General features: G+C 44.7%; 17 non-coding genes across 17 annotated transcripts; all 17 read right to left on the bottom strand.

The window, feature by feature from the left end:
* Positions 1–505: 505 nt before the first annotated feature.
* On the bottom strand, positions 506–578 carry TRNAV-UAC (transfer RNA valine (anticodon UAC)). The gene has a single exon. It is a non-coding gene; the product is annotated as a tRNA-Val (tRNA).
* Positions 579–675: 97 nt separating this feature from the next.
* On the bottom strand, positions 676–748 carry TRNAV-CAC (transfer RNA valine (anticodon CAC)). The gene has a single exon. It is a non-coding gene; the product is annotated as a tRNA-Val (tRNA).
* An 86-nt stretch (positions 749–834) lies between these two features.
* On the bottom strand, positions 835–907 carry TRNAV-AAC (transfer RNA valine (anticodon AAC)). Its single transcript has one exon. It is a non-coding gene; the product is annotated as a tRNA-Val (tRNA).
* Positions 908–1,675: 768 nt separating this feature from the next.
* TRNAV-UAC (transfer RNA valine (anticodon UAC)) lies at positions 1,676–1,748 on the bottom strand. Its single transcript has one exon. It is a non-coding gene; the product is annotated as a tRNA-Val (tRNA).
* A 97-nt stretch (positions 1,749–1,845) lies between these two features.
* TRNAV-CAC (transfer RNA valine (anticodon CAC)) lies at positions 1,846–1,918 on the bottom strand. Its single transcript has one exon. It is a non-coding gene; the product is annotated as a tRNA-Val (tRNA).
* Positions 1,919–3,174: 1,256 nt separating this feature from the next.
* Positions 3,175–3,247, bottom strand: TRNAV-AAC (transfer RNA valine (anticodon AAC)). The gene has a single exon. It is a non-coding gene; the product is annotated as a tRNA-Val (tRNA).
* A 1,256-nt stretch (positions 3,248–4,503) lies between these two features.
* TRNAV-AAC (transfer RNA valine (anticodon AAC)) lies at positions 4,504–4,576 on the bottom strand. The gene has a single exon. It is a non-coding gene; the product is annotated as a tRNA-Val (tRNA).
* Positions 4,577–5,514: 938 nt separating this feature from the next.
* Positions 5,515–5,587, bottom strand: TRNAV-CAC (transfer RNA valine (anticodon CAC)). Its single transcript has one exon. It is a non-coding gene; the product is annotated as a tRNA-Val (tRNA).
* Positions 5,588–5,673: 86 nt separating this feature from the next.
* Positions 5,674–5,746, bottom strand: TRNAV-AAC (transfer RNA valine (anticodon AAC)). Its single transcript has one exon. It is a non-coding gene; the product is annotated as a tRNA-Val (tRNA).
* A 6,148-nt stretch (positions 5,747–11,894) lies between these two features.
* TRNAV-CAC (transfer RNA valine (anticodon CAC)) lies at positions 11,895–11,967 on the bottom strand. The gene has a single exon. It is a non-coding gene; the product is annotated as a tRNA-Val (tRNA).
* Positions 11,968–12,894: 927 nt separating this feature from the next.
* TRNAA-UGC (transfer RNA alanine (anticodon UGC)) lies at positions 12,895–12,967 on the bottom strand. The gene has a single exon. It is a non-coding gene; the product is annotated as a tRNA-Ala (tRNA).
* A 267-nt stretch (positions 12,968–13,234) lies between these two features.
* On the bottom strand, positions 13,235–13,307 carry TRNAV-CAC (transfer RNA valine (anticodon CAC)). Its single transcript has one exon. It is a non-coding gene; the product is annotated as a tRNA-Val (tRNA).
* Positions 13,308–14,231: 924 nt separating this feature from the next.
* TRNAV-UAC (transfer RNA valine (anticodon UAC)) lies at positions 14,232–14,304 on the bottom strand. Its single transcript has one exon. It is a non-coding gene; the product is annotated as a tRNA-Val (tRNA).
* Positions 14,305–14,401: 97 nt separating this feature from the next.
* Positions 14,402–14,474, bottom strand: TRNAV-CAC (transfer RNA valine (anticodon CAC)). The gene has a single exon. It is a non-coding gene; the product is annotated as a tRNA-Val (tRNA).
* A 927-nt stretch (positions 14,475–15,401) lies between these two features.
* Positions 15,402–15,474, bottom strand: TRNAA-UGC (transfer RNA alanine (anticodon UGC)). The gene has a single exon. It is a non-coding gene; the product is annotated as a tRNA-Ala (tRNA).
* Positions 15,475–15,570: 96 nt separating this feature from the next.
* TRNAA-UGC (transfer RNA alanine (anticodon UGC)) lies at positions 15,571–15,643 on the bottom strand. The gene has a single exon. It is a non-coding gene; the product is annotated as a tRNA-Ala (tRNA).
* Positions 15,644–15,909: 266 nt separating this feature from the next.
* TRNAV-CAC (transfer RNA valine (anticodon CAC)) lies at positions 15,910–15,982 on the bottom strand. Its single transcript has one exon. It is a non-coding gene; the product is annotated as a tRNA-Val (tRNA).
* Positions 15,983–27,489: the final 11,507 nt, after the last annotated feature.

The following is a 27,489-nucleotide window of genomic DNA, read 5'->3' as shown; positions in this document are numbered from 1 at the left end:
GTGTCTTGGCAGGCATCCCGAGTGGTATTATACAGCCCGTGTCTGTGTTATCCTTATCGACGGAGCAATTGATTAGAGACATATGGTGCTTCACACCTAAGAACATCGGTCCTTCAGATGAAAGAGTAATCTGAGGGTTCCCGACAGCACCTTGATCCTATCAGGTGTTACTTGAATTAGGAACACTTAGACACTGTCAAAAACACACATGCTTGCCAAAAGCAAAAACGGGTAGAAATAATCACATTGGTAAAAGTAATGCTCATTAAACCAGCAATAGAATATGCTAACTAAGGCTAATTAAGCCAACAATATACGTTTGTGATCAAAATAAAGAAAAGCCACATGTTTCTGCCCGGGATCAAAACAGGGAACTTTCAGGAGGATGGCAAACAGGACAATCACTACACTACAGTAACCAGACAAGAGCGATTACTGTGGTCATGGAAAGCATTAAAGATCAAGCACTCATTGTCAAAAGTGCTAGTTTGCAAGAGAAACACTGTGTTTCTGCCCAGTTTCGAACTGAGGACCTTTCGCGTGTAAAGCGAACGTGATAACAACTACACTACAGAAACCAACCGATTCAAACAAACAAAAAATGCTGTGGTCATGGCAAGCAATAAAGAACAAGCACTGAAAGTCAAAAAGATCGTTTTCCAAGAGAAAAAGCTGTGTTTCTGCCCAGTTTTGAACTGGGGACCTTTCGCATGTGAGGCGAACGTGATAACCGCTACACTACAGAAACCTGATGCAAGTGATTACTGTGGTGACAACAAGCAATCGAGATCAAGAACTGAAAGTCAAAAGCTTGGATACCAAAGGGTAACAGCGTGTTTCTGCCCAGTTTCGAACTGGGGACCTTACGCGTGTTAGGCGAATGTGATAACCACTACACTACAGAAACCGGCTGCGGAAGGTTACTGTGGTCATGACGAGCCATCGAGAACAAAGACTCAACGTCAAAAGCTTTAATATCAACGCCTAATTTCATGCTTCTATCCGGTTTCGAACTGGGGACCTTTCGCGTGTGAGGTGAACGTGACAACCATTACACTTCAGAAACTCCAGGAAAAGCTAAAGATGTTTAAACATGCTGAAATGAACTTGAAAAAGAAAAAAACAGCCAGCCAAAGTCAAGAGGTCTTCCTCTATGTCTGAAGACAGGACAAAGTGCATTTTGCAACACAGGAACCTTTCATTTGTCAGGCTATTGGAGAAAAAGAACAAACAGGGAAACAAAACCATGCTCCACAAAACATTCTCATGCCTTTGTCCAAAAGCCAAAAAGAAAAAGCACCTAGATGCCTGCTTTCGCACCTTGATCCTATCAGGAGTTACTTGAATTAGGAACACTTAGAAACTGTCAAAAACACACATGCTTGCCAAAAGCAAAAACGGGTAGAAATAATCACATTGGTAAAAGTAATGCTCATTAAACCAGCAATAGAATATGCTAACTAAGGCTAATTAAGCCAACAATATACGTTTGTGATCAAAATAAAGAAAAGCCACATGTTTCTGCCCGGGATCAAAACAGGGAATTTTCAGGAGGATGGCAAACAGGACAATCACTACACTACAGTAACCATACAAGAGCGTTTACTGTGGTCATGGCAAGCATTAAAGATCAAGCACTCATTGTCAAGAGCGCTAGTTTGCAAGAGGAACGCTGTGTTTCTGCCCAGTTTCGAATTGAGGACCTTTCGCGTGTAAAGCGAACGTGATAACCACTACACTACAGAAACCAACCGATTCCAACAAGCAAAAAATGCTGTGGTCATGGCAAGCAATAAAGAACAAGCACTGAAAGTCAAAAAGATCGTTTTCCAAGAGAAAAAGCTGTGTTTCTGCCCAGTTTCGAACTGGGGACCTTTCGCGTGTGAGGCGAACGTGCTAACCGCTACACTACAGAAACCGGATGCAAGTGCTTACTGTGGTGACAACAAGCAATCGAGATCAAGAACTGAAAGTCAAAAGCTTGGATACCAATGGGTAACAGCGTGTTTCTGCCCAGTTTTGAACTGTGGACCTTTCGCGTGTTTGGCAAACGTGATAACCACTACACTACAGAAACCAGCTGCGGAAGGTTACTATGGTCATGACGAGCCATCGAGAACAAAGACTCAACGTCAAAAGCTTTAATATCAACGCCTAATGTCATGCTTCTATCCAGTTTCGAACTAGGGACCGTTCGCGTGTGAGGTGAACGTGACAACCACTACACTTCAGGAACTCCATGCAAAGCTAAAGATGTTTAAACTTGCTGAAATGAACTTGAAAAAGAAAAAAACAGCCAGCCAAAGTCAAGAGGTCTTCCTCTATGTCTGAAGACAGGACAAAGTGCATTTTGCAACACAGGAACCTTTCATTTGTCAGGCTATTGGAGAAAAAGAACAAACAGGGAAACAAAACCATGCTCCACAAAACATTCTCATGCCTTTGTCCAAAAGCCAAAAAGAAAAAGCACCGAGATGCCTGCTTTCACACCTTGATCCTATCAGATGTTACTTGAATTAGGAACACTTAGACACTGTCAAAAACACACATGCTTGCCAAAAGCAAAAACGGGTAGAAATAATCACATTGGTAAAAGTAATGCTCATTAAACCAGCAATAGAATATGCTAACTAATGCTAATTAAGCCAACAATATACGTTTGTGATCAAAATAAAGAAAAGCCACATGTTTCTGCCCGGGATCAAAACAGGGAACTTTCATGAGGATGGCAAACAGGACAATCACTACACTACAGTAACCAGACAAGAGCGTTTACTGTGGTCATGGCAAGCATTAAAGATCAAGCACTCATTGTCAAAAGCGCTAGTTTGCAAGAGGAACGCTGTGTTTCTGCCCAGCTTCGAACTGAGTACCTTTCACTTGTAAAGCGAACATGATAACCGCTACACTACAGAAACCAACCGATTCAAACAAACAAAAAATGCTGTGGTCATGGCAAGCAATAAAGAACAAGCACTGAAAGTCAAAAAGATCGTTTTCCAAGAGAAAAAGCTGTGTTTCTGCCCAGTTTCGAACTGGGGACTTTTCGCGGGTGAGGCGAACGTGATAACCGCTACTCTACAGAAAGGAGATGCAAGCGCTTACTGTGGTGACAACAAGCAATCAAGATCAAGAACTGAAAGTCAAAAGCTTGGATACCAAAGGGTAACAGCGTGTTTCTGCCCAGTTTCGAACTGGGGACCTTTCGCGTGTTAGGTGAAAGTGATAACCACTACACTACAGAAACCAGCTGCAGAAGGTTACTGTGGTCATGACGAGCCATCGAGAACAAAGACTCAACGTCAAAAGCTTTAATATCAACGCCTAATGTCATGCTTCTATCCAGTTTTGAACTGGGGACCGTTCGCGTGTGAGGTGAACGTGACAACCACTACACTTCAGAAACTCCATGCAAAGCTAAAGATGTTTAAACATGCTGAAATGAACTTGAAAAAGAAAAAAACAGCCAGCCAAAGTCAAGAGGTCTTCCTCTATGTCTGAAGACAGGACAAAGTGCATTTTGCAACACAGGAACCTTTCATTTGTCAGGCTATTGGAGAAAAAGAACAAACAGGGAAACAAAACCATGCTCCACAAAACATTCTCATGCCTTTGTCCAAAAGCCAAAAAGAAAAAGCACCTAGAAGCCTGCTTTCGCACCTTGATCCTATCAGGTGTTACTTGAATTAGGAACACTTAGACACTGTCAAAAACACACATGCTTGCCAAAAGCAAAAACGGGTAGAAATAATCACATTGGTAAAAGTAATGCTCATTAAACCAGCAATAGAATATGCTAACTAAGGCTAATTAAGCCAACAATATACGTTTGTGATCAAAATAAAGAAAAGCCACATGTTTCTGCTCGGGATCAAAACAGGGAACTTTCAGGAGGATGGCAAACAGGACAATCACTACACTACAGTAACCAGACAAGAGCGTTTACTGTGGTCATGGCAAGCATTAAAGATCAAGCACTCATTGTCAACAGCGCTAGTTTGCAAGAGGAACGCTGTGTTTCTGCCCAGTTTCGAACTGAGGACCTTTCGCGTGTTAGGCGAACGTGATAACCACTACACTACAGAATACGGCTGCAACAGGTTACTGTGGTCATGACGAGCCATCGAGAACAAAGACTCAACGTCAAAAGCTTTAATATCAACACCTAATGTCATGCTTCTATCCAGTTTCGAACTGAGGACCTTTCGCGTGTACAGCGAACTTGATAACCGCTACACTACAGAAACCAGCCGCTTCAAACAAACAAAAAATGCTGTGGTCATGGCAAGCAATAAAGAACAAGCACTGAAAGTCAAAAAGATCGTTTTCCAAGAGAAAAAGTTGTGTTTCTGCCCAGTTTCGAACTGGGGACCTTTCGCGTGTGAGGCGAGCGTGATAACCGCTACACTACAGAAAACGGATGCATGTGCTTACTGTGGTGACAACAAGCAATCGAGATCAAGAACTGAAAGTCAAAAGCTTGGATACCAAAGGGTAACAGCGTGTTTCTGCCCAGTTCCGAACTGGGGACCTTTCGCGTGTTAGGCGAACGTGATAACCACTACACTACAGAAACCGGCTGCAGAAGGTTACTGTGGTCATGACGAGCCATCGAGAACAAAGACTCAACGTCAAAAGCTTTAACATCAACGCCTAATGTCATGCTTCTATCCAGTTTCGAACTGGGGACCGTTCGCGTGTGAGGTGAACGTGACAACCACTACACTTCAGAAACTCCATGCAAAGCTAAACATGTTTAAACATGCTGAAATGAACTTGAAAAAGAAAAAAACAGCCAGCCAAAGTCAAGAGGTCTTCCTCTATGTCTGAAGACAGGACAAAGTGCATTTTGCAACACAGGAACCTTTCATTTGTCAGGCTATTTGAGAAGAAGAACAAACAGGGAAACAAAACCATGCTCCACAAAACATTCTCATGCCTTTGTCCAAAAGCCAAAAAGAAAAAGCACCTAGATGCCTGCTTTCGCACCTTGATCCTATCAGGTGTTACTTGAATTAGGAACACTTAGACACTGTCAAAAACACACATGCTTGCCAAAAGCAAAAACGGGTAGAAATAATCACATTGGTAAAAGTAATGCTCATTAAACCAGCAATAGAATATGCTAACTAAGGCTAATTAAGCCAACAATATACGTTTGTGATCAAAATAAAGAAAAGCCACATGTTTCTGCCCGGGATCAAAACAGGGAACTTTCAGGAGGATGGCAAACAGCACAATCACTACACTACAGTAACCAGACAAGAGCGTTTACTGTGGTCATGGCAAGCATTAAAGATCAAGCACTCATTGTCAAAAGCGCTAGTTTGCGAGAGGAACGCTGTGTTTCTGCACAGTTTCGATCTGAGGACCTTTCTCGTGTAAAGCAAACGTGATAACCGCTACACTACAGAAACCAACCTATTCAAAAAAACAAAAAATGCTGTGGTCATGGCAAGCAATAAAGAACAAGCACTGAAAGTCAAAAAGATCGTTTTCCAAGAGAAAAAGCTGTGTTTCTGCCCAGTTTCGAACTGGGGACCTTTCGCGTGTGAGGTGAACGTGATAACCGCTACACTACAGAAACCGGAAGCAAGCGTTTACTGTGGTGACAACAAGCAATCGAGATCAAGAACTGAAAGTCAAAAGCTTGGATACCAAAAGGTAACAGCGTGTTTCTGCCCAGTTTCGAACTGGGGACCTTTCGCGTGTTAGGCGAACGTGATAACCACTACACTACAGAAACCGGCTGTGGAAGGTTACTTTGGTCATGACGAGCCATCGAGAACAAAGACTCAACGTCAAAAGCTTTAATATCAACGCCTAATGTCATGCTTCTATCCAGTTTCGAACTGGGGACCGTTCGCGTGTGAGGTGAACGTGACAACCACTACACTTCAGAAACTCCATGCAAAGCTAAAGATGTTTAAACATGCTGAAATGAACTTGAAAAAGAAAAAAACAGCCAGCCAAAGTCAAGAGGTCTTCCTCTATGTCTGAAGACAGGACAAAGTGCATTTTGCAACACAGGAACCTTTCATTTGTCAAGCTATTGGAGAAAAAGAACAAACAGGGAAACAAAACCATGCTCCACAAAACATTCTCATGCCTTTGTCCAAAAGCCAAAAAGAAAAAGCACCTAGATGCCTGCTTTCGCACCTTGATCCTATCAGGTGTTACTTGAATTAGGAACACTTAGACACTGTCAAAAACACACATGCTTGCCAAAAGCAAAAACGGGTAGAAATAATCACATTGGTAAAAGTAATGCTCATTAAACCAGCAATAGAATATGCTAACTAAGGCTAATTAAGCCAACAATATACGTTTGTGATCAAAATAAAGAAAAGCCACATGTTTCTGCCCGGGATCAAAACAGGGAACTTTCAGGAGGATGACAAACAGGAATCATAGAATCATAGAATCTTAGAGTTGGAAGGGACCTCCTGGGCCATCTCGTCCAACCCCCTGCTCAAAGCAGGATTCGCTAAATCATCCCAGTCAGATGTCTGTCCAGCCTCTGTTTGAAGACTTCCATTGAAGGAGAACTCACCACTTCTCGTAGCATCCTGTTCCACTCATTGATCACTCTAACTGTCAAAAAGTTTTTTCTAATATCTAATCTGTGTCTCCTCCCATTCAGTTTCATCCCATTGCTTCTAGTCTTTCCTTGTGCAAATGAGAATAAAGTTGATCCTTCTACAATGTGACAGCCCTTTAGATATTTGTAGACAGCAATTAAGTCTCCTCTCAGTCTTCTCTTTTGCAAACTAAACATTCCCAAATCCTGCAACCTTTCCTCATAAGACAGGGTTTGCAGACCGGTCACCATTCTGGTCGCTCTTTTCTGAACTTGCTCCAGTTTGTTGATGTCTTTTTTAAAATGTGGTGCCCAAAACTGGACACAATATTCCAGATGAGGTCTGACCAAAGAGGAGTAGAGGGAAATAATGACTTCACGTGATCTAGACTGTATGCTTCTGTTAATACATCCTAGAACTGCATTTGCCTTTTTTACTGCTGCATCACACTGTTGACTCATATTCAGTCTGTGATCTATTAGTATACCCAAGTCTTTTTCACATGTGCTGTCACTTAGCCCTATTCCTCCCATTCTATATATGTTTTTTTCATTTTTATTGCCCAGATGTAGTACTTTGCATTTCTCCCTGTTAAAAACCATTCTGTTAGTTACTGCCCACTTCTCCAGTTTATTTAAATCTTTTTGAATCCTCTCTCTCTCTTCTCTAGTATTAGCTATCCCTCCTAGCTTTGTGTCATCAGCAAATTTAATCAGTTTACCCTCAATTCCTTCATCTAAATCGTTGATAAAGATGTTGAACAATACAGGGCCCAGGACAGAGCCCTGTGGTACCCCACTTGAGACATTCTTCCAACTGGATGTGCAGCCATTTACGACCACTCTTTGGGTCCGATCACTAAGCCAGCTATGAATCCACCTAACAGTTGCCTTGTCCATTCCATACTTAGTCATTTTTTCAATAAGGATTGTATGAGAGACTTTGTCAAATGCTTTGCTTAAGTCAAGATATACTATATCTACAGCATTTCCTTGATCCACCCAATCAGTGATACCGTCATAGAAGGAAATTAAGTTAGTCTGACATGACTTATTAGTTACAAACCCATGCTGACTCTGTTTGATCACTTCATTCTTATCCAGGTATTGACTTACATGTTGTTTAATAATTTGTTCAAAGATCTTTCCTGGTATAGAAGTCAGACTCACCGGCCTATAGTTGCCTGGGTCCACCTTCTTCCCCTTTTTGAAGATAGGAACAACATTTGCTCTTCTCCAGTCTTCTGGCACTTCTCCTGTTCTCCAAGAATTTTCAAAGATTATGGAGAGTGGTTCAGAAATTTCTTCTGCTATCTCCTTCAGTACTCTGGGGTGTAATTCATCTGGACCTGGAGACTTGAATTCATTTAGGTTAGCTAAGTGTTTCCTCACTATCTTTCTGTTTATAGATATCCTGGATTCTTCTATTCCCTTAATAGGACAGTGAATAACAGTTGGTGTTACATTTCCTTTCTGAGAGAAAACAAATGCAAAATAGGAATTTAAAAGTTCAGCCTTCTCAACATCCTGTCTTACCATTTCATCATTTTCATCCTGTAAAAATCCTATAGCATCTTTGACTTTTCTTTTACTTTTGACATATCCCCAAAATCCTTTATTATTGCTTTTGACATCTCTTGCAAGCCTCAATTCATTTTCAGCTTTAGCTAATCTGATTTGTGCCCTGCAGATTCTGCAGACAGCATTATATTCTTCTTTAGATATGCCTCCCTCTTTCCATTTTATAAACATTTTTTTCTTCCTTTTTAGCATGTGCTTAAGTTCTGTGTTCACCCATCCTGGTTTCCTTAAATGCTTCCTATTCTTCCCTCTTTTCGGAATTGTTAACAACTGTGCTTTGAGAATTTCATTTTTCAAGATTTCCCATCCTTCCTGGACATTTTTGTCTTTAAGGATATCCAGCCATTGGATCCCTCCAATTCTCTTTCTGAATCCCTTAAAATCTGCCTTTCTGAAATCTAACCTTGACGTCTGAGTCTTCACAGGTCTTCCGCCTCTAGTTATCCAAAATTCTAAAATAGCATGGTCGCTACCTCCTAGGGTTCCAGCCACTTTTACCTCCTCAACCATTTCCTCCCTGTTTATAAGGATTAGATCCAAGGTAGCAGTTCCCCTTGTTTTCTCCCCTACCTTTTGGAAGATAAAGTTGTCAGCAAGAGAGGATAGGAATTTCCTTGACCTGTTAGTTTTGCCTGAGAGAGATTCCCAACAAATGTCTGGATAGTTGAAATCTCCCATGACAACTATGTCATATTTTTTGGAGAACTTGGCCATTTGATGCATAAAGAGTTCATCCATATCTTCAGCTTGCACAGGCGGCCTGTAGTAAATGCCTACAATGGTGTCCTTTCCATTGTTCTGTCCTTGTATTCTTACCCAAACAGTTTCCACAGAACTCCCAGTCTCTGAAGCTTCAATCTCTGTGCAGATATATGCGTTTCTAACATACAATGCAACACCCCCTCCTCGTTTATCAAGTCTGTTTCTTGCAAATAAGTTGTATCCTTCTAGTCTTGTATTCCAATCATGTGTATCGTCCCACCAAGTTTCAGTGATTCCAATGACATCATATTTCTTTTCCTGTGTTAGTAGTTCCAATTCTCCTTGTTTGTTGCCCATGCTTTGTGCATTAGTATAGAAACATTTTAGTTTGTGATTGGTTTCTCTTTCTCCAATATTTTTATTAATTAGATTCTTTCGTCTTTGTTCTTCCTTTCCACTTCTATTAGCAGAGTTCTCAATAGCATTTGTCAGGTGTATGGCTTTTTCTGGTCTTTTGCTTCCCTTCCCATATTATTCTAGTTTAAAGCTCTCCTTACAAGTGTAGCAAGGCGACTTCCAAATACATGCTTTCCAGTCTTCGTAAGGTGCACCCCATCTCTAGCAAGTAGTCCATCGTATAAGTAGTTCACTCCGTGATCCAGAAATCCAAATCGTTGTTGACGGCACCATCGACGTAGCCAGTTGTTCACCTGCAGAATCTTATTCCACCTCCTTGTTCCATGGCCATCCACTAGGAGGATGGAAGAGAAGAACACCTGCGCTCCCAGTTCTTTCACTTTCTTGCCTAAGTCTTCAAAGTCTCTGCAGATGGTTTCCAGGTCATTTCTTGCGGTGTCATTTGTCCCCACATGTAGTAGCAGGAATGGGTAGTCATCTGTAAATTACCACTACACTACAGAAACCGGCTGCGGAAGGTTACTGTGGTCATGACGAGCCATCGAGAACAAAGACTCAACATCAAAAGCTTTAATATCAACGACTAATGTCATGCTTCTATCCAGTTTCGAACTGGGGACCGTTCGCGCGTGAGGTGAACGTGACAACCACTACACTTCAGAAACTCTATGCAAAGCTAAAGATGTTTAAACATGCTGAAATGAACTTGAAAAAGAAAAAAACAGCCAGCCAAAGTCAAGAGGTCTTCCTCTATGTCTGAAGACAGGACAAAGTGCATTTTGCAACACAGGAACCTTTCATTTGTCAGGCTATTGGAGAAAAAGAACAAACAGGGAAACAAAACCATTCTCCACAAAACATTCTCATGCCTTTGTCCAAAAGCCAAAAAGAAAAAGCACCTAGATGCCTGCTTTCGCACCTTGATCCTATCAGGTGTTACTTGAATTAGGAACACTTAGACACTGTCAAAAACACACATGCTTGCCAAAAGCAAAAACGGGTAGAAATAATCACATTGGTAAAAGTAATGCTCATTAAACCAGCAATAGAATATGCTAACTAAGGCTAATTAAGCCAACAATATACGTTTGTGATCAAAATAAAGAAAAGCCACATGTTTCTGCCCGGGATCAAAACAGGGAACTTTCAGGAGGATGGCAAACAGGACAATCACTACACTACAGTAACCAGACAAGAGCGTTTACTGTGGTCATGGCAAGCATTAAAGATCAAGCACTCATTGTCAAAAGCACTAGTTTGCAAGAGGAATGCTGTGTTTCTGCCCAGTTTCGAACTGAGGACCTTTCACGTGTAAAGCTAACGTGATAACCGCTACACTACAGAAACCAACCAACTCAAACAAACAAAAAATGCTGTGGTCATGGCAAGCAATAAAGAACAAGCACTGAAAGTCAAAAAGATCGTTTTCCAAGAGAAAAACCTGTGCTTCTGCCCAGTTTCGAACTGGGGACCTTTCGCGTGTGAGGCGAACGTGATAACCGCTACACTACAGAAAACGGATGCAAGCCCTTACTGTGGTGACAACAAGCAATCGAGATCAAGAACTGAAAGTCAAAAGCTTGGATACCAAAGGGTAACAGCGTGTTTCTGCCTAGTTTCGAACTGGGGATCTTTCGCGTGTTAGGCGAACGTGATAACTACTACACTACAGAAAACGGATGTGGAAGGTTACTGTGGTCATGACGAGCCATCGAGAACAAAGACTCAACGTCAAAAGCTTTAATATCAACGCCTAATGTCATGCTTCTATCCAGTTTCGAACTGGGGACAGTTCGCGTGTGAGGTGAACGTGACAACCACTACACTTCAGAAATTCCATGCAAAGCTAAAGATGTTTAAACATGCTGAAATGAACTTGAAAAAGAAAAAAACAGCCAGCCAAAGTCAAGAGGTCTTCCTCTATGTCTGAAGACAGGACAAAGTGCATTTTGCAACACAGGAACCTTTCATTTGTCAGGCTATTGGAGAAAAAGAACACACAGGGAAACAAAACCATGCTCCACAAAACATTCTCATGCCTTTGTCCAAAATCCAAAAAGAAAAAGCACCTAGATGCCTGCTTTCGCACCTTGATCCTATCAGGTGTTACTTGAATTAGGAACACTTAGACACTGTCAAAAACACACATTATTGCCAAAAGCAAAAACGGGTAGAAATAATCATATTGGTAAAAGTAATGCTCATTAAACCAGCAATAGAATATGCTAACTAAGGCTAATTAAGCCAACAATATACGTTTGTGATCCAAATAAAGAAAAGCCACATGTTTCTGCCCGGGATCAAAACAGGGAACTTTCAGGAGGATGGCAAACAGGACAATCACTACACTACAGTAACCAGACAAGAGTGTTTACTGTGGTCATGGCAAGCATTAAAGATCAAGCACTCATTGTCAAAAGCGCTAGTTTGCAAGAGGAACACTGTGTTTCTGCCTAGTTTCGAACTGAGGACCTTTCACGTGTAAAGCGAACGTGATAACCTCTACACTACAGAAACCAACCGATTCAAACAAACAAAAAATGCTGTGGTCATGGCAAGCAATAAAGAACAAGCACTGAAAGTCAAAAAGATCGTTTTCCAAGAGAAAAAGCTGTGTTTCTGCCCAGTTTCGAACTGAGGACCTTTCGCGTGTGAGGCGAACGTGATAACCGCTACACTACAGAAACCGGATGCAAGCGTTTACTGTGGTGACAACAAGCAATCGAGATCAAGAACTGAAAGTCAAAAGCTTGGATACCAAAGGGTAACAGCGTGGTTCTGCCCAGTTTCGAACTGGGGACCCTTCGCGTGTTAGGCGAACGTGATTACCTCTACACTACAGAAACCGGCTGCGGAAGGTTACTGTGGTCATGACGAGCCATCGAGAACAAAGACTCAACGTCAAAAGCTTTAATATCAACGCCTAATGTCATGCTTCTATGCAGTTTCAAACTGGGGACCGTTCGCGTGTGAGGTGAATGTGACAACCACTACACTTCAGAAACTCCATGCAAAGCTAAAGATGTTTAAACATGCTGAAATGAACTTGAAAAAGAAAAAAACAGCCAGCCAAAGTCAAGAGGTCTTCCTCTATGTCTGAAGACAGGACAAAGTGCATTTTGCAACACAGGAACCTTTCATTTTTCAAGCTATTGGAGAAAAAGAACAAACAGGGAAACAAAACCATGCTCCACAAAACATTCTCATGCCTTTGTCCAAAAGCCAAAAATAAAAAGCACCTAGATGCCTGCTTTCGCACCTTGATCCTATCAGGTGTTACTTGAATTAGGAACACTTAGACACTGTCAAAAACACACATGCTTGCCAAAAGCAAAAACGGGTAGAAATAATCACATTGGTAAAAGTAATGCTCATTAAACCAGCAATAGAATATGCTAACTAAGGCTAATTAAGCCAACAATATACGTTTGTGATCAAAATAAAGAAAAGCCACAAGTTTCTGCCCGGGATCAAAACAGGGAACTTTCAGGAGGATGGCAAACAGGACAATCAATACACTACAGTAACCAGACAAGAGCGTTTACTGTGGTCATGGCAAGCATTAAAGACCAAGCACTCATTGTCAAAAGCGCTAGTGTGCAAGAGAAACGCTGTGTTTCTGCCCAGTTTCGAACTGAGGACCTTTCGCATGCAAAGCGAACGTGATAACCGCTACACTACAGAAACCAACCGCTGCAAACAAACAAAAAATGCTGTGGTCATGGCAAGCAATAAAGAACAAGCACTGAAAGTAAAAAAAAACATTTTCCTAGAGAAAAAGCTGTGTTTCTGCCCAGTTTCAAACTGGGGACCTTTCACGTGTGAGGCGAACGTGATAACCTCTACACTACAGAAACCAAGCGATTCAAACAAACAAAAAATGCTGTGGTCATGGCAAGCAATAAAGAACAAGCACTGAAAGTCAAAAAGATCGTTTTCCAAGAGAAAAAGCTGTGTTTCTGCCCAGTTTCGAACTGGGGACCTTTTGCGTGTGAGGCGAACGTGATAACCGCTACACTACAGAAACCTGATGCAAGCGCATACTGTGGTGACAACAAGCAATCGAGATCAAGAACTGAAATTCAAAAGCTTGGATACCAAAGGGTAACAGCGTGTTTCTGCCCAGTTTCGAACTGGGGACCGTTCGCGTGTTAGGCGAACGTGATAACCACGACACTACAGAAACCGGCTGCGGAAGGTTTCTGTGGTCATGACGAGCCATCGAGAACAAAGACTCAAGTCAAAAGCTTTAATATCAACGCCTAATGTCATGCTTCTATCCAGTTTCGAACTGGGGACCGTTCGCGTGTGAGGTGAACGTGACAACCACTACACTTCAGAAACTCCATGCAAAGCTAAAGATGTTTAAACATGCTGAAATGAACTTGAAAAAGAAAAAAACAGCCAGCCAAAGTCAAGAGGTCTTCCTCTATGTCTGAAGACAGGACAAAGTGCATTTTGCAACACAGGAACCTTTCATTTGTCAGGCTATTGGAGAAAAAGAACAAACGGAAACAAAACCATGCTCCACAAAACATTCTCATGCCTTTGTCCAAAAGCCAAAAAGAAAAAGCACCTAGATGCCTGCTTTCGCACCTTGATCCTATCAGGTGTTACTTGAATTAGGAACACTTAGACACTGTCAAAAACACACATGCTTGCCAAAAGCAAAAACGGGTAGAAATAATCACATTGGTAAAAGTAATGCTCATTAAACCAGCAATAGAATATGCTAACTAAGGCTAATTAAGCCAACAATATACGTTTGTGATCAAAATAAAGAAAAGCCACATGTTTCTGCCCGGGATCAAAACAGGGAACTTTCAGGAGGATGGCAAACAGGACAATCACTACACTACAGTAACCAGACAAGAGCGTTTACTGTGGTCATGGCAAGCATTAAAGATCAAGCACTCATTGTCAAAAGCGCTAGTTTGCAAGAGGAACGCTGTGTTCCTGCCCAGTTTCAAACTGAGGACCTTCCGCGTGTAAAGCGAACGTGATAACCGCTACACTACAGAAACCAACCAATACAAACAATCAAAAAATGCTGTGGTCATGGCAAGCAATAAAGAACAAGCACTGAAAGTCAAAACGATCGTTTTCCAAGAGAAAAAGCTGTGTTTCTGCCCAGTTTCGAACTGAGGACCTTTCGCGTGTGAGGCGAACGTGATAACCGCTACACTACAGAAACCGGATGCAAGTGCTTACTGTGGTGACAACAAGCAATCGAGATCAAGAACTGAAAGTCAAAAGCTTGGATACCAAAGGGTAACAGCGAGTTTCTGCCCAGTTTCGAACTGGGGACCCTTCGCGTGTTAGGCGAACGTGATTACCTCTACACTACAGAAACCGGCTGCGGAAGGTTACTGTGGTCATGACGAGCCATCGAGAACAAAGACTCAACGTCAAAAGCTTTAATATCAACGCCTAATGTCATGCTTCTATGCAGTTTCAAACTGGGGACCGTTCGCGTGTGAGGTGAATGTGACAACCACTACACTTCAGAAACTCCATGCAAAGCTAAAGATGTTTAAACATGCTGAAATGAACTTGAAAAAGAAAAAAACAGCCAGCCAAAGTCAAGAGGTCTTCCTCTATGTCTGAAGACAGGACAAAGTGCATTTTGCAACACAGGAACCTTTCATTTTTCAGGCTATTGGAGAAAAAGAACAAACAGGGAAACAAAACCATGCTCCACAAAACATTCTCATGCCTTTGTCCAAAAGCCAAAAATAAAAAGCACCTAGATGCCTGCTTTCGCACCTTGATCCTATCAGGTGTTACTTGAATTAGGAACACTTAGACACTGTCAAAAACACACATGCTTGCCAAAAGCAAAAACGGGTAGAAATAATCACATTGGTAAAAGTAATGCTCATTAAACCAGCAATAGAATATGCTAACTAAGGCCAATTAAGCCAACAATATACGTTTGTGATCAAAATAAAGAAAAGCCACAAGTTTCTGCCCGGGATCAAAACAGGGAACTTTCAGGAGGATGGCAAACAGGACAATCAATACACTACAGTAACCAGACAAGAGCGTTTACTGTGGTCATGGCAAGCATTAAAGATCAAGCACTCATTGTCAAAAGCGCTAGTGTGCAAGAGAAACGCTGTGTTTCTGCCCAGTTTCGAACTGAGGACCTTTCGCATGCAAAGCGAACGTGATAACCGCTACACTACAGAAACCAACCGCTGCAAACAAACAAAAAATGCTGTGGTCATGGCAAGCATTAAAGATCAAGCACTCATTGTCAAAAATGCTTGTTTGCAAGAGGAACGCTATGTTTCTGCCCAGTTTCGAACTGAGAACCTTTCGCGTGCAAAGCGAACGTGATAACGGCTACACTACAGAAACCAACCGATTCAAAAAAACAAAAAATGGTGTGGTCATGGCAAGCATTAAAGATCAAGCACTCATTGTCAAAAGCGCTAGTTTGCAAGAGGAACGCTGTGTTTCTGCCCAGTTTCGAACTGAGGACCTTTCGCGTGTAAAGTGAACGTGATAACGGCTACACTACAAAAACCAACTGATTCAAACAAAAAAAATATGCTGTGGTCATGGCAAGCAATAAAGAACAAGCACTGAAAGTCAAAAAGATCGTTTTCCAAGAGAAATAGCTGTGTTTCTGCCCAGTTTCGAACTGGGGACCTTTCGCGTGTGAGGCGAAAGTGATAACCGCTACACTACAGAAACCGGATGCAAGTGCTTACTGTGGTGACAACAAGCAATCGAGATCAAGAACTGAAAGTCAAAAGCTTGGATACCAAAGGGTAACAGCGTGTTTCTGCCCAGTTTCGATCTGGGGACCTTTCGCGTGTTAGGCGAACGTGATAACTAGAGTTGAGCGAAACGGGTCGAAAAAATTCAAAAGTCGGGTTTCATGAAACGAAACCCGACCCTAGGATGAGGTCGGCCATATCAGTGGGCCTCACACAATCCACAAGTGTCCAGTGTCCAAAAGTGTACGCAGAGATTCAAAATCTCCATTATCCTCTCGTCACTTTGGTCACAGGCAGCTGTGCCATCGAGCGTGTCACATAGCGCTCAGATATCAGTGGGCCTCACACAATCCACAAGTGTCCAGTGTCCAAAAGTGTACGCAGATATTCAAAATCTCCATTATCCTCTCGTCACTTTGGTCACAGGCAGCTGTGCCATCGAGCGTGTCACATAGCGCTCAGATATCAGTGGGCCTCACACAATCCTCAAGTGTCCAGTGTCCAAAAGTGTACGCAGAGATTCAAAATCTCCATTATCCTCTCGTCACTTTGGTCACAGGAAGCTGTGCCATCGAGCGTGTCACAAAGCGCTCAGATATCAGTGGGCCTCACACAATCCACAAGTGTCCAGTGTTCAAAAGTGTACACAGAGATTCAAAATCTCCATTATCCTCTCGTCACTTTGGTCACAGGCAGCTGTGCCATCGAGCGTGTCACATAGCGCTCAGATATCAGTGGGCCTCACACAATCCACAAGTGTCCAGTGTCCAAAAGTGTACGCAGAGATTAAAAATCTCCATTATCCTCTCGTCACTTTGGTCACAGGCAGCTGTGCCATCGAGCGTGTCACATAGCGCTCAGATATCAGTGGGCCTCACACAATCCTCAAGTGTCCAGTGTCCAAAATTGGACGCAGAGATTCAAAATCTCCATTATCCTCTCGTCACTTTGGTCACAGGAAGCTGTGCCATCGAGCGTGTCACAAAGCGCTCAGATATCAGTGGGCCTCACACAATCCACAAGTGTCCAGTGTTCAAAAGTGTACACAGAGATTCAAAATCTCCATTATCCTCTCGTCACTTTGGTCACAGGCAGCTGTGCCATCGAGCGTGTCACACAGCGCTCAGATATCAGTGGGCCTCACACAATCCACAAGTGTCCAGTGTCCAAAAGTGTACGCAGAGATTAAAAATCTCCATTATCCTCTCGTCACTTTGGTCACAGGCAGCTGTGCCATCGAACCTGTCACATATCTCTCAGATATCAGTGGGCCTCACACAATCTACAAGAGTCCAGTGTCCAAAAGTGTACGCAGAGATTCAAAATCTCCATTATCCTCTCGTCACTTTGGTCACAGGCAGCTGTGCCATCGAGCGTGTCACATAGCGCTCAGATATCAGTGGGCCTCACACAATCCACAAGTGTCCAGTGTCCAAAAGTGTACGCAGAGATTCAAAATCTCCATTATCCTCTCGTCACTTTGGTCACAGGCAGCTGTGCCATCGAGCGTGTCACATAGCGCTCAGATATCAGTGGGCCTCACACAATCCACATGTGTCCAGTGTCCAAAAGTGTACGCAGAGATTCATAATCTCCATTATTCTCTCGTCACTTTGGTCACAGGCAGCTGTGCCATCGAGCGTGTCACATAGCGCTCAGATATCAGTGGGCCTCACACAATCCACAAGTGTCCAGTGTCCAAAAGTGTACGCAGAGATTCAAAATCTCCATTATCCTCTCGTCACTTTGGTCACAGGCAGCTGTGCCATCGAGTGTGTCACATAGCGCTCAGATATCAGTGGGCCTCACACAATCCACAAGTGTCCAGTGTCCAAAAGTGTACGCAGAGATTCAAAATCTCCATTATCCTCTCGTCACTTTGGTCACAGGCAACTGTGCCATCGAGCGTGTCACATAGCGCTCAGATATCAGTGGGCCTCACACAATCTACAAGTGTCCAGTGTCCAAAAGTGTGCGCAGAGATTCAAAATCTCCATTATCCTCTCGTCACTTTGGTCACAGGCAGCTGTGCCATCGAGCGTGTCACATAGCGCTCAGATATCAGTGGGCCTCACACAATCCACAAGTGTCCAGTGTCCAAAAGTGTACGCAGAGATTCAAAATCTCCATTATCCTCTCGTCACTTTGGTCACAGGCAGCTGTGCCATCGAGCGTGTCACATAGCGCTCAGATATCAGTGGGCCTCACACAATCCACAAGTGTCCAGTGTCCAAAAGTGTACGCAGAGATTCAAAATCTCCATTATCCTCTCGTCACTTTGGTCACAGGCAGCTGTGCCATCGAGCGTGTCACATAGCGCTCAGATATCAGTGGGCCTCACACAATCTACAAGTGTCCAGTGTCCAAAAGTGTACGCAGAGATTCAAAATCTCCATTATCCTCTCGTCACTTTGGTCACAGGCAGCTGTGCCATCGAGCGTGTCACATAGCGCTCAGATATCAGTGGGCCTCACACAATCCACAAGTGTCCAGTGTCCAAAAGTGTACGCAGAGATTCAAAATCTCCATTATCCTCTCGTCACTTTGGTCACAGGCAGCTGTGCCATCGAGCGTGTCAAATAGCGCTCAGATATCAGTGGGCCTCACACAATCTACAAGTGTCCAGTGTCCAAAAGTGTACGCAGAGATTCAAAATCTCCATTATCCTCTCGTCACTTTGGTCACAGGCAGCTGTGCCATCGAGCGTGTCACATAGCGCTCAGATATCAGTGGGCCGCACACAATCCACAAGTGTCCAGTGTCCAAAAGTGTACGCAGAGATTCAAAATCTCCATTATCCTCTCGTCACTTTGGTCACAGGCAGCTGTGCCATCGAGCGTGTCACATAGCGCTCAGATATCAGTGGGCCTCACACAATCTACAAGTGTCCAGTGTCAAAAAGTGTACGCAGAGATTGAAAATCTCCATTATTCTCTCGTCACTTTGGTCACAGACAGCTGTGCCATCGAGCGTGTCACATAGCGCTCAGATATCAGTGGGCCTCACACAATCTACAAGTGTCCAGTGTCCAAAAGTGTACGCAGAGATTAAAAATCTCCATTATCCTCTCGTCACTTTGGTCACAGGCAGCTGTGCCATCGAGCGTGTCACATAGCGCTCAGATATCAGTGGGCCTCACACAATCCTCAAGTGTCCAGTGTCCAAAATTGGACGCAGAGATTCAAAATCTCCATTATCCTCTCGTCACTTTGGTCACAGGCAGCTGTGCCATCGAGCGTGTCACATAGCACTCAGATATCAGTGGGCCTCACACAATCCACAAGTGTCCAGTGTCCAAAAGTGTACGCAGAGATTCATAATCTCCATTATTCTCTCGTCACTTTGGTCACAGGCAGCTGTGCCATCGAGTGTTTCACATAGCGCTCAGATATCAGTGGGCCTCACACAATCCACAAGTGTCCAGTGTCCAAAAGTGTACGCAGAGATTCAAAATCTCCATTATCCTCTCGTCACTTTGGTCACAGGCAGCTGTGCCATCGAGCGTGTCACATAGCGCTCAGATATCAGTGGGCCTCACACAATCCACAAGTGTCCAGTGTCCAAAAGTGTACGCAGAGATTCAAAATCTCCATTATCCTCTCGTCACTTTGGTCACAGGCAGCTGTGCCATCGAGCGTGTCACATAGCGCTCAGATATCAGTGGGCCTCACACAATCTACAAGTGTCCAGTGTCCAAAAGTGTACGCAGAGATTCAAAATCTCCATTATCCTCTCGTCACTTTGGTCACAGGCAGCTGTGCCATCGAGCGTGTCACATAGCGCTCAGATATCAGTGGGCCTCACACAATCTACAAGTGTCCAGTGTCAAAAAGTGTACGCACACATTCAAAATCCCCATTATCCTCTCGTCACTTTGGTCACAGGCAGCTGTGCCATCGAGCGTGTCACATAGCGCTCAGATATCAGTGGGCCTCACACAATCTACAAATGTCCAGTGTCCAAAAGTGTACGCAGAGATTCAAAATCTCCATTATCCTCTCGTCACTTTGGTCACAGGCAGCTGTGCCATCGAGTGTGTCACATAGCGCTCAGATATCAGTGGGCCTCACACAATCCACAAGTGTCCAGTGTCCAAAAGTGTACGCAGAGATTCAAAATCTCCATTATCCTCTCGTCACTTTGGTCACAGGCAGCTGTGCCATCGAGCGTGTCACATAGCGCTCAGATATCAGTGGGCCTCACACAATCCACAAGTGTCCAGTGTCCAAAAGTGTACGCAGAGATTAAAAATCTCCATTATCCTCTCGTCACTTTGGTCACAGGCAGCTGTGCCATCGAGCCTGTCACATTGCGCTCAGATATCAGTGGGCCTCACACAATCTACAAGTGTCCAGTGTCCAAAAGTGTACGCAGAGATTCAAAATCTCCATTATCCTCTCGTCACTTTGGTCACAGGCAGCTGTGCCATCGAGCGTGTCACATAGCGCTCAGATATCAGTGGGCCTCACACAATCCACAAGTGTCCAGTGTCCAAAAGTGTACGCAGAGATTCAAAATCTCCATTATCCTCTCGTCACTTTGGTCACAGGCAGCTGTGCCATCGAGCGTGTCACATAGCGCTCAGATATCAGTGGGCCTCACACAATCTACAAGTGTCCAGTGTCCAAAAGTGTGCGCAGAGATTCAAAATCTCCATTATCCTCTTGTCACTTTGGTCACAGGCAGCTGTGCCATCGAGCGTGTCACATAGCGCTCAGATATCAGTGGGCCTCACACAATCCACAAGTGTCCAGTGTCCAAAAGTGTACGCAGAGATTAAAAATCTCCATTATCCTCTCGTCACTTTGGTCACAGGCAGCTGTGCCATCGAGCGTGTCACATAGCGCTCAGATATCAGTGGGCCTCACACAATCCACAAGTGTCCAGTGTCCAAAAGTGTACGCAGAGATTCAAAATCTCCATTATCCTCTCGTCACTTTGGTCACAGGCAGCTGTGCCATCGAGCGTGTCACATAGCGCTCAGATATCAGTGGGCCTCACACAATCCACAAGTGTCCAGTGTCCAAAAGTGTACGCAGATATTCAAAATCTCCATTATCCTCTCGTCACTTTGGTCACAGGCAGCTGTGCCATCGAGCGTGTCACATAGCGCTCAGATATCAGTGGGCCTCACACAATCCTCAAGTGTCCAGTGTCCAAAAGTGTACGCAGAGATTCAAAATCTCCATTATCCTCTCGTCACTTTGGTCACAGGAAGCTGTGCCATCGAGCGTGTCACAAAGCGCTCAGATATCAGTGGGCCTCACACAATCCACAAGTGTCCAGTGTTCAAAAGTGTACACAGAGATTCAAAATCTCCATTATCCTCTCGTCACTTTGGTCACAGGCAGCTGTGCCATCGAGCGTGTCACATAGCGCTCAGATATCAGTGGGCCTCACACAATCCACAAGTGTCCAGTGTCCAAAAGTGTACGCAGAGATTAAAAATCTCCATTATCCTCTCGTCACTTTGGTCACAGGCAGCTGTGCCATCGAGCGTGTCACATAGCGCTCAGATATCAGTGGGCCTCACACAATCCTCAAGTGTCCAGTGTCAAAAATTGGACGCAGAGATTCAAAATCTCCATTATCCTCTCGTCACTTTGGTCACAGGAAGCTGTGCCATCGAGCGTGTCACAAAGCGCTCAGATATCAGTGGGCCTCACACAATCCACAAGTGTCCAGTGTTCAAAAGTGTACACAGAGATTCAAAATCTCCATTATCCTCTCGTCACTTTGGTCACAGGCAGCTGTGCCATCGAGCGTGTCACACAGCGCTCAGATATCAGTGGGCCTCACACAATCCACAAGTGTCCAGTGTCCAAAAGTGTACGCAGAGATTAAAAATCTCCATTATCCTCTCGTCACTTTGGTCACAGGCAGCTGTGCCATCGAACCTGTCACATATCGCTCAGATATCAGTGGGCCTCACACAATCTACAAGTGTCCAGTGTCCAAAAGTGTACGCAGAGATTCAAAATCTCCATTATCCTCTCGTCACTTTGGTCACAGGCAGCTGTGCCATCGAGCGTGTCACATAGCGCTCAGATATCAGTGGGCCTCACACAATCCACAAGTGTCCAGTGTCCAAAAGTGTACGCAGAGATTCAAAATCTCCATTATCCTCTCGTCACTTTGGTCACAGGCAGCTGTGCCATCGAGCGTGTCACATAGCGCTCAGATATCACTGGGCCTCACACAATCCACATGTGTCCAGTGTCCAAAAGTGTACGCAGAGATTCATAATCTCCATTATTCTCTCGTCACTTTGGTCACAGGCAGCTGTGCCATCGAGCGTGTCACATAGCGCTCAGATATCAGTGGGCCTCACACAATCCACAAGTGTCCAGTGTCCAAAAGTGTACGCAGAGATTCAAAATCTCCATTATCCTCTCGTCACTTTGGTCACAGGCAGCTGTGCCATCGAGTGTGTCACATAGCGCTCAGATATCAGTGGGCCTCACACAATCCACAAGTGTCCAGTGTCCAAAAGTGTACGCAGAGATTCAAAATCTCCATTATCCTCTCGTCACTTTGGTCACAGGCAGCTGTGCCATCGAGCGTGTCACATAGCGCTCAGATATCAGTGGGCCTCACACAATCTACAAGTGTCCAGTGTCCAAAAGTGTGCGCAGAGATTCAAAATCTCCATTATCCTCTCGTCACTTTGGTCACAGGCAGCTGTGCCATCGAGCGTGTCACATAGCGCTCAGATATCAGTGGGCCTCACACAATCCACAAGTGTCCAGTGTCCAAAAGTGTACGCAGAGATTCAAAATCTCCATTATCCTCTCGTCACTTTGGTCACAGGCAGCTGTGCCATCGAGCGTGTCACATAGCGCTCAGATATCAGTGGGCCTCACACAATCCACAAGTGTCCAGTGTCCAAAAGTGTACGCAGAGATTCAAAATCTCCATTATCCTCTCGTCACTTTGGTCACAGGCAGCTGTGCCATCGAGCGTGTCACATAGCGCTCAGATATCAGTGGGCCTCACACAATCTACAAGTGTCCAGTGTCCAAAAGTGTACGCAGAGATTCAAAATCTCCATTATCCTCTCGTCACTTTGGTCACAGGCAGCTGTGCCATCGAGCGTGTCACATAGCGCTCAGATATCAGTGGGCCTCACACAATCCACAAGTGTCCAGTGTCCAAAAGTGTACGCAGAGATTCAAAATCTCCATTATCCTCTCGTCACTTTGGTCACAGGCAGCTGTGCCATCGAGCGTGTCAAATAGCGCTCAGATATCAGTGGGCCTCACACAATCTACAAGTGTCCAGTGTCCAAAAGTGTACGCAGAGATTCAAAATCTCCATTATCCTCTCGTCACTTTGGTCACAGGCAGCTGTGCCATCGAGCGTGTCACATAGCGCTCAGATATCAGTGGGCCGCACACAATCCACAAGTGTCCAGTGTCCAAAAGTGTACGCAGAGATTCAAAATCTCCATTATCCTCTCGTCACTTTGGTCACAGGCAGCTGTGCCATCGAGCGTGTCACATAGCGCTCAGATATCAGTGGGCCTCACACAATCTACAAGTGTCCAGTGTCAAAAAGTGTACGCAGAGATTGAAAATCTCCATTATCCTCTCGTCACTTTGGTCACAGACAGCTGTGCCATCGAGCGTGTCACATAGCGCTCAGATATCAGTGGGCCTCACACAATCTACAAGTGTCCAGTGTCCAAAAGTGTACGCAGAGATTAAAAATCTCCATTATCCTCTCGTCACTTTGGTCACAGGCAGCTGTGCCATCGAGCGTGTCACATAGCGCTCAGATATCAGTGGGCCTCACACAATCCTCAAGTGTCCAGTGTCCAAAATTGGACGCAGAGATTCAAAATCTCCATTATCCTCTCGTCACTTTGGTCACAGGAAGCTGTGCCATCGAGCGTGTCACAAAGCGCTCAGATATCAGTGGGCCTCACACAATCCACAAGTGTCCAGTGTTCAAAAGTGTACACAGAGATTCAAAATCTCCATTATCCTCTCGTCACTTTGGTCACAGGCAGCTGTGCCATCGAGCGTGTCACATAGCGCTCAGATATCAGTGGGCGTCACACAATCCACAAGTGTCCAGTGTCCAAAAGTGTACGCAGAGATTAAAAATCTCCATTATCCTCTCGTCACTTTGGTCACAGGCAGCTGTGCCATCGAACCTGTCACATATCGCTCAGATATCAGTGGGCCTCACACAATCTACAAGTGTCCAGTGTCCAAAAGTGTACGCAGAGATTCAAAATCTCCATTATCCTCTCGTCACTTTGGTCACAGGCAGCTGTGCCATCGAGCGTGTCACATAGCGCTCAGATATCAGTGGGCCTCACACAATCCACAAGTGTCCAGTGTCCAAAAGTGTACGCAGAGATTCAAAATCTCCATTATTCTCTCGTCACTTTGGTCACAGGCAGCTGTGCCATCGAGCGTGTCACATAGCGCTCAGATATCAGTGGGCCTCACACAATCCACAAGTGTCCAGTGTCCAAAAGTGTACGCAGAGATTCATAATCTCCATTATTCTCTCGTCACTTTGGTCACAGGCAGCTGTGCCATCGAGCGTGTCACATAGCGCTCAGATATCAGTGGGCCTCACACAATCCACAAGTGTCCAGTGTCCAAAAGTGTACGCAGAGATTCAAAATCTCCATTATCCTCTCGTCACTTTGGTCACAGGCAGCTGTGCCATCGAGTGTGTCACATAGCGCTCAGATATCAGTGGGCCTCACACAATCCACAAGTGTCCAGTGTCCAAAAGTGTACGCAGAGATTCAAAATCTCCATTATCCTCTCGTCACTTTGGTCACAGGCAGCTGTGCCATCGAGCGTGTCACATAGCGCTCAGATATCAGTGGGCCTCACACAATCTACAACTGTCCAGTGTCCAAAAGTGTGCGCAGAGATTCAAAATCTCCATTATCCTCTCGTCACTTTGGTCACAGGCAGCTGTGCCATCGAGTGTGTCACATAGCGCTCAGATATCAGTGGGCCTCACACAATCCACAAGTGTCCAGTGTCCAAAAGTGTACGCAGAGATTCAAAATCTCCATTATCCTCTCGTCACTTTGGTCACAGGCAGCTGTGCCATCGAGTGTGTCACATAGCGCTCAGATATCAGTGGGCCTCACACAATCCACAAGTGTCCAGTGTCCAAAAGTGTACGCAGAGATTCAAAATCTCCATTATCTTCTCGTCACTTTGGTCACAGGCAGCTGTGCCATCGAGCGTGTCAAATAGCGCTCAGATATCAGTGGGCCTCACACAATCTACAAGTGTCCAGTGTCCAAAAGTGTACGCAGAGATTCAAAATCTCCATTATCCTCTCGTCACTTTGGTCACAGGCAGCTGTGCCATCGAGCGTGTCACATAGCGCTCAGATATCAGTGGGCCTCACACAATCCACAAGTGTCCAGTGTCCAAAAGTGTACGCAGAGATTCAAAATCTCCATTATCCTCTCGTCACTTTGGTCACAGGCAGCTGTGCCATCGAGCGTGTCAAATATCGCTCAGATATCAGTGGGCCTCACACAATCTACAAGTGTCCAGTGTCCAAAAGTGTACGCAGAGATTCAAAATCTCCATTATCCTCTCGTCACTTTGGTCACAGGCAGCTGTGCCATCGAGCGTGTCACATAGCGCTCAGATATCAGTGGGCCGCACACAATCCACAAGTGTCCAGTGTCCAAAAGTGTACGCAGAGATTCAAAATCTCCATTATCCTCTCGTCACTTTGGTCACAGGCAGCTGTGCCATCGAGCGTGTCACATAGCGCTCAGATATCAGTGGGCCTCACACAATCTACAAGTGTCCAGTGTCAAAAAGTGTACGCAGAGATTGAAAATCTCCATTATCCTCTCGTCACTTTGGTCACAGACAGCTGTGCCATCGAGCGTGTCACATAGCGCTCAGATATCAGTGGGCCTCACACAATCTACAAGTGTCCAGTGTCCAAAAGTGTACGCAGAGATTCAAAATCTCCATTATCCTCTCGTCACTTTGGTCACAGGCAGCTGTGCCATCGAGCATGTCACATAGCGCTCAGATATCAGTGGGCCTCACACAATCCACAAGTGTCCAGTGTCCAAAAGTGTACGCAGAGATTCAAAATCTCCATTATCCTCTCGTCACTTTGGTCACAGGCAGCTGTGCCATCGAGCGTGTCACATAGCGCTCAGATATCAGTGGGCCTCACACAATCCACAAGTGTCCAGTGTCCAAAAGTGTACGCAGAGATTCAAAATCTCCATTATCCTCTCGTCACTTTGGTCACAGGCAGCTGTGCCATCGAGCCTGTCACATAGCGCTCAGGTATCAATGGGCCTCACACAATCTACAAGTGTCCAGTGTCCAAAAGTGTACGCAGAGATTCAAAATCTCCATTATCCTCTCGTCACTTTGGTCACAGGCAGCTGTGCCATCGAGCGTGTCACATAGCGCTCAGATATCAGTGGGCCTCACACAATCTACAAGTGTCCAGTGTCCAAAAGTGTACGCAGAGATTCAAAATCTCCATTATCCTCTCGACACTTTGGTCACAGGCAGCTGTGCCATCGAGCGTGTCACACAGCGCTCAGATATCAGTGGGCCTCACACAATCCTCAAGTGTCCAGTGTCCAAAAGTGTACGCAGAGATTCAAAATCTCCATTATCCTCTCGTCACTTTGGTAACAGGCAGCTGTGCCATCGAGCGTGTCACAAAGCGCTCAGATATCAGTGGGCCTCACACAATCCACAAGTGTCCAGTGTTCAAAAGTGTACGCAGAGATTGAAAATCTCCATTATCCTCTCGTCACTTTGGTCACAGGCAGCTGTGCCATCGAGCGTGTCACATAGCGCTCAGATATCAGTGGGCCTCACACAATCCACAAGTGTCCAGTGTCCAAAAGTGTACGCAGAGATTCAAAATCTCCATTATCCTCTCGTCACTTTGGTCACAGGCAGCTGTGCCATCGAGCGTGTCACATATCGCTCAGATATCAGTGGGCCTCACACAATCTACAAGTGTACAGTGTCCAAAAGTGTACGCAGAGATTCAAAATCTCCATTATCCTCTCGTCACTTTGGTCACAGGCAGCTGTGCCATCGAGCGTGTCACATAGCGCTCAGATATCAGTGAGCCTCACACAATCCACAAGTGTCCAGTGTCCAAAAGTGTACGCAGAGATTCAAAATCTCCATTATCCTCTCGTCACTTTGGTCACAGGCAGCTGTGCCATCGAGTGTGTCACATAGCGCTCAGATATCAGTGGGCCTCACACAATCCACAAGTGTCCAGTGTCCAAAAGTGTACGCAGAGATTCAAAATCTCCATTATCCTCTCGTCACTTTGGTCACAGGCAGCTGTGCCATCGAGCGTGTCACATAGCGCTCAGATATCAGTGGGCCTCACACAATCTACAAGTGTCCAGTGTCCAAAAGTGTGCGCAGAGATTCAAAATCTCCATTATCCTCTCGTCACTTTGGTCACAGGCAGCTGTGCCATCGA

The sequence above is a fragment of the Dendrobates tinctorius genome, unplaced genomic scaffold (assembly GCF_039654945.1).
Source record: "Dendrobates tinctorius isolate UK_male_01 unplaced genomic scaffold, ASM3965494v1 ptg000251l, whole genome shotgun sequence".
NCBI classification, from domain to species: Eukaryota; Metazoa; Chordata; class Amphibia; order Anura; family Dendrobatidae; genus Dendrobates; species Dendrobates tinctorius.
The sequence above is the reverse complement of the archived record's forward strand: the minus strand, read 5'-3'. Positions and strand labels throughout refer to the sequence as shown.